We start from the raw sequence: 17,908 nt of genomic DNA, 5'->3' as shown, positions 1-17,908 counted from the left end.
TTGCAATATTTGTTGTAATTTTATTACAATACAGTACGGCGACATTAGATATGAATTATTACTGACTTTGCTATGTAAAGTGCATAAATCCGTAAATCATGTAGGTTTGAACTTGCAACAGGTTCCACTGCGCGCTCTGGATTTATAACTTTTGTTCACGCTTTGTTTTCATATACGGCACTTAACACAAGTGTTAGCTGTTACACTGAATCATTTTTGAGTTAAACTTCAATTATATAGATAAATAGATATCCATGCATTTTTTATAGATATAGAATGCATAAAGATTCGGAGATGCTTTACTGGCATGACTAATATTTACAGTCGTATTACCAAAGCTTAGAAATAAGTCACAGGAAAATTAATATTCAAAAGGAAACAGGTGTAGATAGTTAATATATATATATATATATATATATATATATATATATATAAAAATATAGAAAGAGTAATAAATAAATGTATATAACAAGAGTACAGACATTTATAAATATGAATAAAATACATTAACTGTATATAATAATTCTCATCCAGAATGATCGCAGCCAATCAATATCAATACAATATATAGTATATATTTAAAAAAAGAAGGGGGGGGGGAGGAAAGGCGGGACAAAGCTTGATTGTCTTTGCTGATCTTGTGATGTATTAAAGTTCTGGCGTTAATGTTAATACTGTAGCTAAAATCAGATAACACTGGCTTTATATATTCAGTACAACTAATAGATTAAATATATTGTAATAAACTAAAGTTTGAAGGTTCAGTAAGCAGGACTGAAGCACTAAGGATATGGCTGCGTTCACATGAACAGGCTGAAGTGACTTTTACCTTAACGTGCGACAGATCTGATTAAAAAAAAAAAAAAACATTTATAGCTGACAGAAGGCACAGTGTGTTAAAGTATGTTCCTTATACAGTTTGTAGAGGACTGATTCAGGCATGTCACATCCTTTATGTGAAAAAGGCCCATCTGTAACAATGATTTATTCCAAATAATTTATTCCTAAAAAAAAAAAAAAACCCGGCATCTACACTTAAACTATGGAGGTTTCAATAAACACAACAAAGGGTAGCTTTAAGTTTTGCAGAGAAAACCCACACTCACTCTGGAAAATAAAAGTTTGTCCGTTTAATGCCAGGTCCCATCACGCTGATGAACCACATGAGTTTAGAGGTTTTGTTTTTTTTGCTTGAAAGATTACATTAAAAGTTGTGCAAATTAATTCACTGATACGAAGCTTATTAGTGCTCCGAGGTTGTGTGTGGTCATCCAAATGTCCAAAATGTCACATCCCATAGACTGAGGGAGAAAAGAAGGAACGAGAGTGATAGAGGGGTTAAAAAAAAAATGATTAGCTCATCAATGATTAGAGTCTCTCTGAACTTAAAGGCAAATCAAATGTCTGACAAAATGATGACATGATCGGTGTGTGTAGGGGTTTGTGTTTTGTTCGTGTATGTATGTAGGTGTATGTGTGTATAGGGTTGGCCAGGAAAAGGCATAAGGCTTAGTAGAAAGCCGGAAGCTTCCAGGGACAGGTGCATAGTGGAACCCTGAAAATCTCAGCTTCCAGCTCTGTAAACAACCACTGAGCGGAGGAGTGCATGCTGGGCATCACTGTGCGTGTGTGTCAGAAAGCTCAGAAGGCCAGTCCATATAGCGCAAGTTGGAAAAAAAAAATTATTTAAATGACTACCATGTGTGTGTCGTACATACGAGAGCATGTAGATATTTATATGGGTGTGTATGATGGCTAAGTGGTCACCGGTGAATGTGCGCGCACGCACAAGTGTGTGTGTGTGTGTGTGCAGGACAGTTCCTCTCTCCGGTCAGACAAATGATGGTATTTTAAGATGCGGCCTTGTCCCACTCTGCCATTTTGCTTCACCATTGGACTGGCGACACGGCAAACGGCAACCACAGAGTGCAAACACACTCCCACACCTCACACACACACAACTGGAATATCTCAGGCCATGAATTTCTGGCAGTGACTGCTCGTGATGCGAGAGTCATACCGGGGCCGAAATTACGGTTTGCAATGCCTCGAACGAGGCCTGAAGAGAGCTTCCGGTGCCGTTTTATCCGGAACGCCGTTCTTTTTCTTCTTATAATCTCGCTTTAGAAACACGAGCTGAACACTTCAGTTATGGGCCGGCATTTTTTATTTACGAAAGCGTTTTGAAAGAAAAAAGTGGAAGAAGGGGGGGGCCTTCCGTCTCACGCCTTCTTCCAAACAGTGGCAAATCGGAACTGGTAAAGTGGAATCGCCGAGCAAAACCGCCGAGCAAAACCACCGCTTGTTCGTACGGCTCACACAAGCTCGACTTTAAAGGGAAGTCTATGCCGAGTCGTGGAGAGCAAAGGAAAAACAATGTGGCTTGGGTTTTATATTTTCACTTTTCTTTTAGAGAATACACAGAGACATCAAAAGTGGCGGTTGGGTGTGCGTGCGGACACACATTCCAATACGTGGTACTGATGTTGACCGCGAGTCAGATCTTTGTCAGACAAACGAGATGCATGCGAAATGGAAAATAAATAAATAAACAAACAAAAAAGGTCAACCATGGGGGACAAAAGAAAAAAAAAAAACAAGATAATGAGAGTCTTACTGAAGCTGTCCTGTAATTAAAAGGCTTTTCGGCGGGCGGAAAAACACAACCCGACAGAAATATAAAAGCAGGGCCAAAGCCACCAGATCAGAGCATGAAAGAAAAAGTGGGCTTTTCTGGACAAAAATTACAAATGCCTCTCTTAACTTGTAGTGTGGACATGTTTAATGCCACGGTTTTTGAGGAGAATCGAGGGAAAAACATGGCACCGAGTGATGATACGAGCAGACCCAGAGGGCGCTCGAGCAGATCCGGGGGCCGCGTCTAGCGCTCGCCAAGTCTCGGGACTGTAAGCGCAATAAGTTGTAACTGTGTTTGACATCGGATTACTGTACGCCATCGATTGTAAAGAGAAAAAAAAAAAAATGGTTTATGGTGTGTTGCATCTGTTCGAGGCAAAGTGGGACAGACAAGTGTGTACGGCAGACGAGCCAAGTTTGCTGACTCTGTGAGGCACGAATGCCACCCCGTCTGGGAAAATGCTGTGCCGAAGGGGCGTGTGCGCCTGCCAGTGCGTCTGACTCATGCAGTTTTATTAACGACGTGACCGCGGATGGGATTGGCAAGTAACTTGCTTGGGTACAATGCTAATGCAGGTTAGGATCAGATTTTGGTTAGTATTACGAAGATGAGTTGACCGATCACCTGGTCGGTTTTTTTCGCTCAGGCTTTAGGTTATATTAACATGAACTGTGAAAACACAGGGAAACAAGGTAGGGGGAAAAAAAAGAAAAAAAAAAAAAAGGATGATTTCTCCATGTGAGTTTTATTTATAGGGTTAAAGCCACACTTTCACCTCATCGCTGAATCAAACGTACCGGTTTCTACGCAACCCCTTTCCATCATCCTCCAATACCTTGTGGACTGTACTCTTCTCGTCTTACTTTCTTCTTTCTCAACTTCCTCTCTCTCTCTTATGTACACGTACTCAGCGTGGGACTAACAGTGAAACTGCATAACAGCAGACCGGATCCATTTTTCCATTACAAACACACAGGCAGAAGAGATTTGCAATACACTTGCGATACTTGCGGGTGAATGCCGTGTGCTCAGGGTTTATTTTGCTTTAAACGTAGACATGCCCACATGTGTATAATACTAACACTGGGAATTTAGACCAAGGTGTGGCGCACTCTGAAGGCGGTCCAACAGTGTGGCAGAACGACCCAGCCTTTGGATACGTTGCCATTTGCGGTCACTTTCAACTTTTTGGTAGGATTCTCACATGAGGACTGTTGGGTGTTAATTCTGTTGCCAAATGTCTTCCTGCTTAAGAATAATGATTAAAGTTGTTTAGGAGGTTAAGAAAATGAGAAGTATGGTTGTCATATGTTTGGTAATATAAATAAACAAATAATTTTTTTATATCATTTAGTCATTTGATCAGAAATAAAATTAACATTTTTAATAAACAGACCCTTAGCATACCTACATACACAAATTTTGTCCATAGTTCCAGTAAAGAAAATATTACAATGCAGCTAAGAACATATTAATAAAAGAGCAGCTCACCTCATATCTTCTGGTCCAAATTGTTCGTTCTTTTGTCATGTGACTCTTAGACGCTATGCAGTGCATTACACAGGAAACAGAATTGAACGGTTCTTTTCATGAATCTATTGCACTGCATAGCATCTATGGGGGTCTTGTGAGAAAAGAACGAATGACTGACTAGAAGACTCAAAGGTAACTACCCATTTCTGTTTCCTGTTTATGACCTACAGAGATTTTGTGATGCTTTGTGCATGTGCGCCCAGTAGAAAATGAACGAATCACTACCTGTTCTTCTGAGTCACGCGCAGTGGTAAAGTGCTCATCCGATTATCCGGAGATCGCGAGATCGATCCCTGGGTGATGCTGTAACCTCTCCCAGCCGGAAGTCTAATGAGAGAGCTGATTGGCCGCGCTCTCTGGGCCTCCTGACTGAGTGGTAGCAGTAGCCTTAAAGTGGGAGCCCCCTAGTGACGGGAAGGAATTGGACACGACCTAAATCAGGGGGGGACTCCCCGATAAATAAAATTAGTCAAGACGAAGAGATTTGTTGCAGTTTTCCCAAGCATGATCTTAGTGCCACGGAAGGGAGGTTGGTTCTAATTAGCATACCAATAGTACAGGGTGCACAAAACAAAAATATTTATAGCTACACGTGCAAGGCCAAGACATTATCAGTATCACTTGTCATTTTTAAGATTCTTATTCATTATGTAATTTGTATGAATCAATATTTAAAAGAAAAAGATTCAGGAAGTGGTCTGTTGTACCTGAAACAAGCTTCTGATTCGATGATTAAATTATTTATTTAGGTGCCTCAGAGTGGCGCAGTGGTAAAGTGCTTACCCGATTTCCTCCCCCTTGCCATAATATACAAATATAATGACCTGTAATAACCACTACTATACAAGGCTACTTAACCCTGTTTATATTTGTGTTGCTTCTTCCAAACTAAATTCAAACATTTTTCGGATCCTTTGGTGCAATGACGGGGTCAAAGCATAAAGGCATGTTTGCTGTAATAATCCCCTAAAATGAGAAATAATACAAAAATACATGCTAGCTTACACTCAGAAAGCAACAGCAGTTTAACTGGAAGCTAATAACCATTAACATACAGTTCTTCACCAAATAAAGGGCAGAATGAGGAAACGTACATAAACATACTGTACATACCAATCTAGCTATAAAGACATCTATTAAAAACATACATGATGGCACAATAACATCGGCTTTGCTAATCTGTTGTTTGTTCAAGACTAAGTGTATATAAACATGGCATGTATCATTCATATATTCATTTCCAGGAGCTGCTTCATTCCAGTCAGGCTCGCGTCCATGAAATCCATTAAAATACACCACATTTCCAAGCTTGTTCATACCTTCAGCAGCTTAGGCATTCCAGCTACCATAATGATGTTTTGGGGAAAACAAAAAAGAAATCCACATGGACCCTCTCAGAATATACAAAAATACACAAAAGACCAAGATTCTAAAGCTGTAAAGCATCTATTATAAAGCAATCCCATAAGCTCGCAAACTACAAAGCAAAACAATAATACTGGCTATGATGAAGAAACAAAATGGCTTTTCTTCTCCGGGTAAACAGTAGGATGGACCAAAGCCTCAAAGTTTTCCTTCTTTCCTTTCAGGTGCGCAAACTTTTAGCAGAGACTCTCCATGACTTATGCGAGGACTAATAAGCTTCTGCTTTACTTGCCATACCAATCTGGGCTTATTTTCTTTCTGAATACTCTCACCTTGCTCCCTTTCCTGGCGAGCCCACAGTTTCAGAGAGCTGTTTTAAGAGACAGATATTCAATCACAGACAGCTTGTTAGGTTTCTGGAATTGGGCACCTTCTGCCCTGCCATGCATGTTGAAACCTGCTTCACTGAAAGCAGGCCAGTTCGGCAAAAATATATACCATCGCCAATTACCAGTGCATAACTGAGAATCCAATGTGTTGGCAATTACTGAAGACGCACATTCGTTAGAAGGAAAAGATGATTTTACACTTGCAGCACTTTACAGCAAACACCCTTATCCAGAACAATGTACATTTTTATCTTATTATATATCTGAGCAGGTGAGGCGTTAGGGGGCCTTGCTCAAGGACCCCCACAAGAGCAACTTGGTGGTGCTGGAGTTTGAACCTGGGACCTTTGTCCAATAACCAATGCTACCACTGACTGATTTGATATACCAAATGCTACACCATAACTAGCTCCTTATACACTTAGCACTTGCTTGTAATAAAGGAAGAGAAATACAGGTGATCAAAAAGTTAAAAGCTGAAGAAGTAAAAATTTTCACTTAAGGATTTAAACCTCTGTTTAAAAGGGTCATTAATGTTCACCACATCAGCGCAGAAGCATTTCGTTTCTGGTTGTACAAATCGACTGCGTTAGTTCACACACATCCACATAAAGGAAGAGGAATAAGACTTGAGATCCTCGTGCTCGCCATCATGTGTCTGTTTTAAATAAGATCAGTAACACCATAGGAGGCAGGATTCATGAGGCAGCACTGGCCCCAAAAAAACTAAAGAGTTACAGCTCCATCTAGTGACAGAGGTTTTCTTATCGTTGAAAGGGAACAAACAGGAAACTTCCTGTGCTCTGGAAGTCTAAAGACCTGATTGCAGCTGTTGTAGTGCTGATCCTCAGAGAAGAGATCGTTCACATCATGTCATTATTGTGTCTGCACCTTTATAACCAACAGTTCATCCCAGGACACGGGGTATAATCATGCTACAGCTTGAGCTGAGACACAGCAACACGTCTGGAGAAGAAAACGGCAGTTTATTTCCTCTTCCCCTTCTCCATGCTTCCTGCTTCCTAATAACACATCACAAAGCTCCTGCCTGACTGTCAATCAAGTGTCCATAGAGCGACAAGCTGTGTCTTCGCCCGAGGAGGAGGAAGAAGAGGAGGAAAAGAATGATTCAAACCGTACCTCCCCGGTGTCTTGGGTTTGTTGGTGTAGCAGAGGTGTGTGGGTGTATAGAGAGAGAATACACTTCAGCTCTGAGCAGTCCTGACTACTACAGATACCCAGAAGTGTTTGGGTCTATTGTTTATCCCACCCCACCCCCGTTAGTCCAATATAAATGCTGCTTGTTTCTTTTTTTTTTTTTTTTTTTTTTTTAATACACCGTGTACGACTAGGCTTGCAACATTGCAATTTATCTAACTCAGTACTGTGCCTTAAATCCCAAACGAAAAAGAACAAGTGTGGGCAAATACAAAGCAGGGAACAGTGATGAGCAGGTACGCTCTGAACAGGTTCACACTCATTACACATCGATCAGGCATGTCCAAGCAAGAGCACTGAAGAAATAAATATAAATAACACAATTGGTTAGAAAAAAGGACTGGGACAGGGAGACTCTGGACCACACAGTGCAAGAAAACCGTTTTTACAAGAGAGCCAGGACTTGCTTTCTTGACACTTTCCAAGCAGTCACAGGTAATTGCGATACTGCAAACGTTTATGGTAAAGAATTGGAAAACAAGTGTGAAAACATTCACAGTATGTTCAAAGCAAAGGAAGCACTGTAAGTGAGAAACACCCTGCCTTTACACCCTGCCTAGCAAGCGCCAAACTGACGGGCGTCCTTGTCACTTCCTCTCCTGAGTCAGCAGCACAACGAGAAAACAACAAATGGCAAACAAACAAGGTGACAAACGCCATCTTGACTGATATTCTGTGAGGCATTAGGCAACAACTTAAACATTGGGAAGGATGTACAAAAGTAAACAATTTAAAGAGATGTGTGCCTTACAGTTATCTATACATTATATACATTTTGTCCTGGGTTAAGTTTTAAATTCAGCAGCAATTTGTTGAATTTATGAAAAAGTCTACATGCATGACCCAAGTTTAAGATTTTGTGTTACACATTTAGCAAATTTATACAAAACACTGCGATTCAATATATGCGATTAAATCAATTATGCAATTTAATCAATCTTTTGCTAGATCATTAAATCGAATCGATGGGTTCACAATATTTTAAAATATTTGGGTAAAATTCTAATCTTTAAATGGCTTTCGAAGAAAACCTAACCAGCTTGCAAATTCTGCAATGTCCTTAGAAAATACTCATCTTACACAGTTAAGAGATGTAGCAAATAATGTAAAATAGACTCATGAATGAACCAGTGGACTCGCAGAAACTGTGGCCAAAAAGCATGGTGTGGCATGACAAAAGGACAATCTAATGTCTACAGCAGGGTCAGCAAAGTAGAAATCCAGTACAAGAGTGCAAGTCTGGATCATCATCTCTGAGGTAGCTGGACTAAGTGCATTTCACACTAGGGATCGTTTCTGAGAACACTAGACCCCAAATTCTGCTTAATCTTAATCAGTGAGAACAATTGTTTCGCACTTTGGAACAGTGCCCAACTCGGCTTGAAGAGGCGGTCTCAAGAAAAATAAAGCGTACTCTGGCACAGATCAAATCGGGTATGAAAGCCAATCGTACCAGAGAACAGAAGATCGCTGTTTAGACCTGACGTCAGTGCCGTCGTCTCCTCCAAAAGCTCTATGTGCACGTAGCAGACATAAATCTCATTCTCTGTCCTACACAGTCAAAGCTTAAGCACATACAGCAGAAACGCACGCAAGAGTGACATTCTTGATATTTTCTCCAAAATAGTAACAATATTAGGCCTAGCGTTAAAGTTTACTTCCTTATCTTCTTTTCATGTGTTTAATTGCGGCTCACAAACCAAGTAAGTGCATACTGCCACCTGCTGTATTGGAGAGTGTAAACATGCAATTTTACCCAAGAACAAAGACCAAAAAAAAAAATACAATCAGTCAAGATACAAATCAGTCATGTGTATTGTGAAAATGCCCCTATCTGAGCAGAACTGGATCATGATTCGAGACCCATGCCTCCAAAAACGCTCTCACACAACGATCACAACTGAAGTTGCTAAACTAGAAAATAAAAATTTCATATTTCTGTAAAAACTGAAATAAACTTAATGTATAAATAAATATATAAAAACAGACATGCATTTCCCGACATTTCACTTTAAAACCAGCTTGGATTCTGAAACACTTTCTGACTAACAGTAAGTATATTTAGCCTGCTTTCTTTACCATCTGCATCACTTTTTTTTTTTTTTTTTTTTTTACTACCACCCAGACTAATCAACAGCTTCCCACAGCGCTAACTATTAGTCAATGAGTCTATGCAACCCTGACAATACAAAGCGTGTCCATTGACATCACTGATTTGTCATGTTGGTCATGCAATATAAACGTAGCCTTAACGACAAATTGGCTGAGACAAATAAATGAAAAGGACTTCAGGGTTGCAGGGCTGACCCAAAGCAGCCATCTCATTGAGTCTAACCAAAGCAAGCTTGGGTAAACAGCTTACATCAGTCATTGAGTTCTGTTTTCTGTCAGGCTAAAGAGGACATGCCCCGTTTCTGTAGACGCCCTCAGGGGCCCCTGCAACCGAAACACACCACAGTAATGTTTCAGCACTCTGTTTGCAGTGAGGAAGAGGACACCAGGAAAGAGGCTTGGGTGAAGGAAAGCATGGCTTCTGGGGGGTAAATATTTGTCCGTATTTATTTGTATATTTACATTGTCCGTAAATATACAAATATTCCCACTTGTATTCATCTTGGTCTAAAAAACTGCTCACATTATGCCAATTAGTGGAAAAAGTAAATTGCAAACTGTCTGGTCAAAGGCACAGAGAATAACTGTGGCATGGGATTGGAGTGGAAGAAAAAGCAAAAATGTTGAAAAACACCAAAGTTACTTCATTTATTTTTTTGTCCTTTTGAGGGTAGCAGTTGGATAAACTCTAAAACAAACAATGACTAGCAAGAATTTGTGTGTGGCCTCATAATAATATGGAACTACTACTTAATGTCGCTTGAGTTGTACACGTTCCCTCCATCCGCATTATGGTTTATCTCAGCAGAACGCTGTATTTAGAAGGAAACCTAGCCAGCAGCCATAATAAATCATGTGTCCTAGCACATTCATATAATGTGCAAAATCCCAACGAGCATGGCATGTTAACAGTGGTGACGGGGCTCAGGATCGGACCCTTTGAGTAGCAAGAAAAGTTAAAGAAACCAAACAACGCCTGATGAGCACAGGACTTTCTGCATGTTTCCCCAAATGGATGGAAAAACTTCAGTTAAGCATCCAGATCCCCAGGCACAAGGCGCAGACTGATTCAGTCTCTGTCTATGTGCTAATGTTCACTCGAGCTTTGTTCTAGCAGCTTTAACTCCACAAAAGCTGAAACACATGGACCAAGAAAATCCAGCATTCACACAAACAAGTCCCTGGTGGTGCAGTGGGGCAAACATTTACAGCTCTGCAAGATTCATTATAAAACAATGCATATTTAATGTAACGGTCGTCGAGATCTTTGGTCCATGGAAATGTGACTATTATTAGTGGATCATTAGATTTTTAAAATAACAATTGCAGTTTAAAGTGCACCCAAAAATGTTGCGCCATTGATAATTGAATCAATTTTAGATATTCAGAAGCTGCATGATTGCTTATTGCTTAGCACTGTGGCCTCGCACCTTAACGGTCCGAATTTTATTCCTGCCTTGGGTCTTTGTGCATGTAGTTTGCATGTTATCCCTTGGTGCGTTTCCCCTGGGTACTCCAGTTTCCTCCCAACAGTCCAAACACTTGCAGAGTAGGATAACTGGTATTCCCACATCATCTGTAGTGTTGGATTGGCACCCTGGCCCGGATGTACCTCGCCTCTTGCCCAAAGTCTCTAGGGATAAGCTCCAGGCTCCCACGACCCATCATACAGGATAAGCCGTATAGACGATGAATGTAGGAACAAAGATATTTAGATGGGTCTTAAATGTTTTTTCATTTTTTGTAGCGGCCAAATCGATTTTCCCCAATTGTGACATCATACAAGATGCCCTCTTCAGCTTGTTGGTCAACTTTGTTGGCCAATCTCTGGAGGGGTCTGGCTCTGCAGGCACTGAAATTGCAGATTTAAAGGAGGACTAAAAAAGTCTGGGCTATGAAATAAAGTTATTTGAGAGTATTTCAACTGGAGCATCAACAAGCACACTTTGTAGGGGCTCCAAGTTTCCCCCAACACCACCCGCCCACACCATGTGATATGCTGTCTGACTAAAACTAGAATGGGTACTAGAGTTCTGTCTGTTAGTGCTTTATATTATATATTGAAGGATTGCCACCACTGGATCGAAGGACTAGTAAGGGTGGTTTCAATCCGTAGGTGCATCCGTACTATAATGACGCAAAGCTGTTCTCGCAAGATGATTCCTCTTTGCTATTCACAAACAGGCTCAAGACAGCTTTTTGATTTTAGACATCTGTCTAGAAGCTGTCTTGGCCACAAGATAAGAAAAGCATCAAAACATCCATGGCGTACGCAGCTATGACATGACTTGATTAGAGAATCTGGCAGTCCTTTTTCTCTTCCCAACACAGGGCTTTTTTTTTTTTTTTTTTTTTTAAAACATCCTTATCCTAAATCTGCTGGAAGAATGCTGAATCATGGTGTGTGTCCCCCACTGTCGTTCCCAGCCTTTTTATCCCCTCGCTCAAAACACCTTTGCCTGATTAGCTGTGAGCAGCGGAAGCAGTGGAGGCGGGGGTAGCATTGGCTTGGAAGCCGGTCATTAGCGGCATTAGTCCCTTCATCCTTTTTGTCGTCGGGGTGCAAAACAAATCCTTTTAGGCAGACTTGCATGCTGCTCTTGCCTTAGCGCTCGGCCGAACGACTCGAGTGAGCGATGGGGACCGCGGCACTCTGTGCATGCTGCACACAGATTAGTTTATCGCAAAACACAGACGTCGCAAACACACTCGAAGGCTCATGTCCCAATCCTACCATGTAACCTTTGCCTCTCTCAGCAGCTCAGGCTTCAACTAAAACCCCTTCTTTTTTTGCAAGAAGTGCCATGACAATTAAAGCAGTGTGGGAACGGCTGTGTACAAGAGCCTCCAAAATCTGGGCCAGGACACATACTGAGCGGTAAAGTTTTCTAACAAATACAGCACACAAAAGCTTACACCAGGGCTCTACTTCTGCTGATCTGATCTAAATCAGCAATCCTATGAGGAAAGCGGGAGTAATTTCTCAGATGGCACTCGTTTCTTCAAAACAAACCAGAGGAGATAAACACGGATCAATGAATAATTCTGAGCTAATGCAAGACACTGATATGCAAGCAGGGGCTCAGAAAAGTGTCAGTCTTTTGATTCCACGATAGGGAAAATATCAAAAACAACTGTCATTTAACGCTTAGGAATTTAATGATTAGTCAAACCCTACACCTTTAATATACAACCACGGGCAGACATACACTTTGCTGCTCTAGCCCTGGCCTGGAATAGACTCGCCTCAGGGCTGGAGGCAACCCTGGATCAACCAGCATTGTGGACACTTATTACCAACCCAGAGACATCCTCCAAGCCTAGACTAGCATGCATGGAAGGGAGGGTTGGGGGTAGGGAGTTGAAATGGCATAAGCAAAAAAAGCAAGACAAACAGCCTGGAGGTGGATGGGATGAGTGGAGAAAGGGGGGAGAAAATATTTGGTTGTGAGGGAGCAGACAAGACAAGCAGGTACAACATTTCAAAACTAATATTTGAAATCTGGTCACAGAGGGATCCAAGAAGAATGGCCCTGGGATGATCTGATCCAACAGGAGACTAACTGTGGTTCGAATGTGTGCTGCAAGACATGACTGGGGAATTGCTGCACACATGTTAAAGGGAAAGAAAAAGCCACGTGCTGGCAGTTTCTTGAGCATCCACTCATTAGGCATGGTCTTCTTCACAACTTTGCATTTCATGTTGTCAGGTCACTAGTGTAGAAAAATGAAAAGAAAAAACATGTAGCATTTTGCAAAAAAATAAAAACAGCTGTCTCCTGGACAAAATAAAAAAACGGAATGAAAAAATACAGAACAGGATTTAAACAATGTGTGGTGTGTATAATGCTTAATGTGTGAAGGACAAACATGAATAATTTCATATTAGATGTAGTGATTGAATTACCGTCTGTTTATTTTACTTGGACGTTTTGCACAACTTTCATGATATCACTAAGTATCAAAACCACACGTCACATTTTCATTAGCTGACTAGGGACAAAAAAAAAAAAAAAAATCTGTGGAAAAAAAGATGACTGTCCAGACGGCTATCAGGAGGACATGTCATATGCGGCCTTATTTTTTTGCTTTCCAAAGCAAGATGATGACAGAAGTGTCGACAGGCCACTCAATGGGAGGAAAGAAAAAAAAAAAAAAAAAAAAAAAAAAAAACTCGCCAACAGGTACAAGAGTGTATTCAACAGCTTTGTGGAAAGTTAGCCTAGAAATCATTTAGCTGAGCAAGTTTAAACCCAATATAGAACTTTTGTGCAACCCAAACAGAAAATCTATCAAGTACAGCAATATTCCATCATCTCTTTAAACACTGTATTACTCTTTATAAACTCTTACAATAACTGTGTTGAAGCAATTTTCATTATGTTACACATATCGGTATGGAAAGAAAAAAAAGACTAGGCTTGCACACTTTTGCCGATCCACCTTCGACTGCGCAGCATTTATCATGCAAATGCCAGTGGTATAGATCTCTGACGGGATGTCGGAATTGGATTGCTTTTCCATAGCCGAGTGCAGAGAAAAATAACAGCCTAGAGGACCTGCTAGATGCGAGCTTTTTGCCGTGTTCGGTGCTGCAATATGAGTCCACTTTGTGGTTCGTCGAGCTGTTTGCATCTTGTGTACGCGCGTTTTAACAAGAAGGAGGAAGTCATTCAAACAGGTTCCGGAGGACACGCCCTTTTTATTGAAAGGCATACAGAAACACCTTTTTATACTTGGGTAACTCTGCATGTCCTGAATATGGTGCCATTGCATAAATAGTGCCATCCTCAAAATGTTCAATGCATCAATTTTTTTATAAAATGGAAATTCAATTCCAATTACCTATTGCTTCCATTCATAAAAATACATACACACTAAATAATAAAAGGTTTGTGCCACCAGGGCAGCTCTGGCTCCTTGGGGAATGGCTCTGCAGGGTCTCTGGGGCTGTTCTGTGGTGTCTGGCAGCAGGAAGTTGGCAAGGGATCCTTTTGGTAGTCTGGGTTGTGGATGGGGGCTTTGTTCATCTGACTTGCGTGTCGGGCGCTTCCCAAGGGTGCTCATCGATATGGGATCTGGGGAGTCTGGAGACCAGTTCAGCGGTCTCTGGGCTCTTTGGCTGCCAGGCCCTGTGCCTGGCAGGCTATGGTGCACTGGGTATTCTGGATCCTTTATATTATAGTCAGCATTAACACTTTGGCAGTTTGTGCTATATTGGTTTTTTTTGTGGGGTCGGACTAGACAGGCCACATGGGCCATGGGTGTTTTGGGTATATAAAATAACATGGCATTAAGTAATTAGTTTCTTTCTTTCTGAAGCCATGCCAAATTCTATGGCTTTATTAATGGCGAGCATTAGTTTTAGTTTAGTTGGCTAAAAAAAGTTGTCAAGAATAAAACAAGTTCATCAGAAGAGTCAAAAAATTACAGTAATTAAAATGTTTGATGCACAGAGGGTTTTTACTGTACATGATTGACATTGTGGTGAATTTTCTCTAGATAGTAAAAATGTGTGTAACTTTTGAACTTCCTGCATAAATTACTTGATTCCATTAATTAAACAAAAATGTATGTTTTCTTCCAACATCAGAATTGATGCAATTCTAATTGCCATTTACTTGATACTTCAAATTTAAAATTGATTTCAGATCTGTGAAAGGTATAGAGCATTTGATCGTTTCATTTTTTTTTATTATTACTTAAATTATCCTTATTTGGCATTTTTGTACTTGTCTGCTTGCTCATTACCAGGAATTTCTGAATGTTCACGACTCTAACAAAAAATATGAAAATGACAAAGGTAATTAAGTTCAAACAACAAAAACAGTCAGTTGTCATTTTAAGACATGACTATCAGCTGATCTGGATTAGTTCTTGCAAGAACAATATCGTCAAGTGCGTTTGCAAAACCCATCAAGCACCATAATAAAACTGGCTCTCGTTAAAACCTTCCCAGGAAAGCAAGGACCAACACTTACCTCTGCTGCAGAGAAGTTTATTTAGGGTTACTGGGCTCAGAAAATCACCAATTAACAAACAGCACCTCGGATTAAAGCCGTTATGAAGCTTATAAGTAGCGGATCTCAATATCGTGTATTTTGGATAAAAGCCTTTAGCATTATTCTTCAGTGTAGAAGGAAATAAAAATTTAAAAATAAAAAAATTTAATTAAAAGGCTTGTCCAAAATTTTGACTTGTGTGCACGCACATATATGTTGGCTTTTTGATATTGTGCATTTGGTAATAAGTGTCATGTGGAGTGGTATGTAAAATGATTAAACAAAATGATGTAAATCACAGCCGTCAATCATCCAGCAAAATAAAGGAACGAGAAATAAATTACAAAAACAAAAAAAAAGTCTTTAAACTATTGCGTTCTGGATCTAAAACAAAACAATTCCGAAATCAAGAAAGATATTTTCCTACTAGTGCGAGATCTGCGTATCTGACGAGCTGACATACAGACAGCGATTATATTAAACAAAAGCATCCCATATGACATGGGAGGGAGCTTAATCAAGAGAAGTTAACATCATTGCTAATGGTGAGATAAATACTGTCAGAAGGCCCACCAGACAGCCTGTATCTAATTACAGACTCTAATGGCATCCACAGCCCAAAACATCGGAGTCCTATATCCCCAAGACCTGAACTATGATGTTCGCACAAAGACTCCCACGCGTGCTTTTAACAAACAGATGTCAGTGGAACAAACTGTCAAGGAAAAATTAAATTAAATAAAATCAACATGTCTAATATAACATGTCTGTCTGTAAAAATGATCTCGGAGCTGGAACAATTTATCATTTAATGACATCCCACAATGAATACCGACATAAAATGGACAGGGGGCATTTGGTCATTATTGGCAACTGTTTGCACTCATGGCACAAACTCGTTAGCAAATGTTTCACAATCTGGATCAACCAACTCGGCATTTCAGTCAGATTTAGAACATTTCTATTAATAATTCTTTCCCATCTTCTATGACCATTTTATAAATAATATGCCTGGATAAATGTATCAGCTGAGGGTTTTAAATCATTAACATTAATGTTTTCCCTTCAAAATAGGAACTTAGGGTAAAAGAACAGTGGTACCTCGGCGTGCGAACAACCAAACCCGAACACTGGTTAAGTTGTGCGTATGCCTGGGAGCCTTTCAAAACCTATCAGTGGAAAGCCACGCAAACCAAGTTTACATATTTGTTTTGTGGGGTTTTTTGCATTTTTGCAGACATTGAAGACATATCATCATATGATACATCACAGCATGATGAAAACAAGAGCCACTCTTAGATTGGTTTTCAAAGAAGCTGGTGCCAAGAGGAATTACAAATTAAAACAAGAGGGTTCTGCGCACCCTATAGTGCTTGGGCGCCCCCTGCTGAGTTTAACCAAACTTGGAGCCATTTCATATTAGCTAAATAAGGAGAACTGTAGAGAATGTCATCGTCTTCGTCCGTACACTTGCCCATATTAATGAGATGTGGGTTCCTGAAGTAATGGGCAGGCTCTGCCATTGGCTATAATGATAAATTACTGAGAGGTCCACAGCATCTGAACATCAGCCTTATTCTCCCATGTCTCTTCCCTGCATTGTTGCCACAAAGCCGAAAGGACAGAATTAGAATCTTGAATGTCTTTGTATGCTGCAGCGACACATTTTCTCCTCACTGGAACTAAGAGGTCTGGAACCTGTTTGCTCCAGCATGACGATGCCCCTATGGGAAAAGCGAGAGCCATGAAGACATCTTGGATCGGAGGAACTCAAGTGACCCGATCCCTGACCTCATCTCGCTGAACACGTTCGAGATGAATTAAAATGCTGACTGAGCACCGGGCTTCTTTGCCTGGCACCAGTGCCTGACCTCAGTAATACCTTCCTGGCTGAATGAGCAAAAAAAAATCTAGCTGGAACCCTTCCTAAAAGAGTGGAAGCTATTATGATGGGACAAGGAGAACGAATTTTGCAAGGGGGACGTTTAGCAACATTCAGTATATGGATATAATGGTCAATTTTGGCCATAATGTATATCTAACAAATTACAGTTAGATAAATAGTGCGTCACTTCATGAAATTATCTTTGCAATAGAGAAACCATGAAGTTATGTGATGACTAAATTGCATCCTTGAGCAGACACTGATGGTAAAACTCCTCCAAAAAGTGCCAGTCATTACTGCCAGCTTGCAAAAAAAAAAAAAAAAAAAAAAAATCCATCCTCTTCTGCACAAAAACTTTACTTAAACTCAACCAAGGGTTGCTTGGTAAAGGGATAGAGTATGTAGGACGACATACAGCCAAATACACAGGGATAATGCATAGCTGCAACTAACAAGGTGCTGACTGAAATAGAAAAATCTCAGAACACACAGTCCCTTGCATCTCGCAGTGTATGCAGAGAAATAAACCCATAGAGAGCTTAAGAATTGGCAGGTGAGCATCAGAACGAGACCACAAAGCATTGATAGCAAGAAGGTGGTCTGGTTGAATAGGTTGAATTTTTTTTTTACATCATGTGTTTTTGCTTTATTTATCTGGGGTAAAGATATCGTCAGGATGCACTATGGGAGGTAGTGTGATGCTCTGGGTAATGTTTTGTTGGGAAACCTTGAGTCGTGCCATTCACATGGATGTTACTTTGACACA

General features: G+C 40.4%; 1 protein-coding gene across 1 annotated transcript in view; it reads right to left on the bottom strand.

Moving 5' to 3' along the window:
• eif3hb (eukaryotic translation initiation factor 3, subunit H, b) overlaps positions 1–17,908 on the bottom strand; it is a 91,201-nt gene that overhangs the window by 28,785 nt on the left and 44,508 nt on the right. The window lies entirely within an intron of this gene.

This window comes from Clarias gariepinus, chromosome 3 (genome assembly GCF_024256425.1).
Source record: "Clarias gariepinus isolate MV-2021 ecotype Netherlands chromosome 3, CGAR_prim_01v2, whole genome shotgun sequence".
Lineage (NCBI taxonomy): Eukaryota > Metazoa > Chordata > Actinopteri > Siluriformes > Clariidae > Clarias > Clarias gariepinus.
This window is presented reverse-complemented; position numbering and strand designations above follow the sequence as displayed.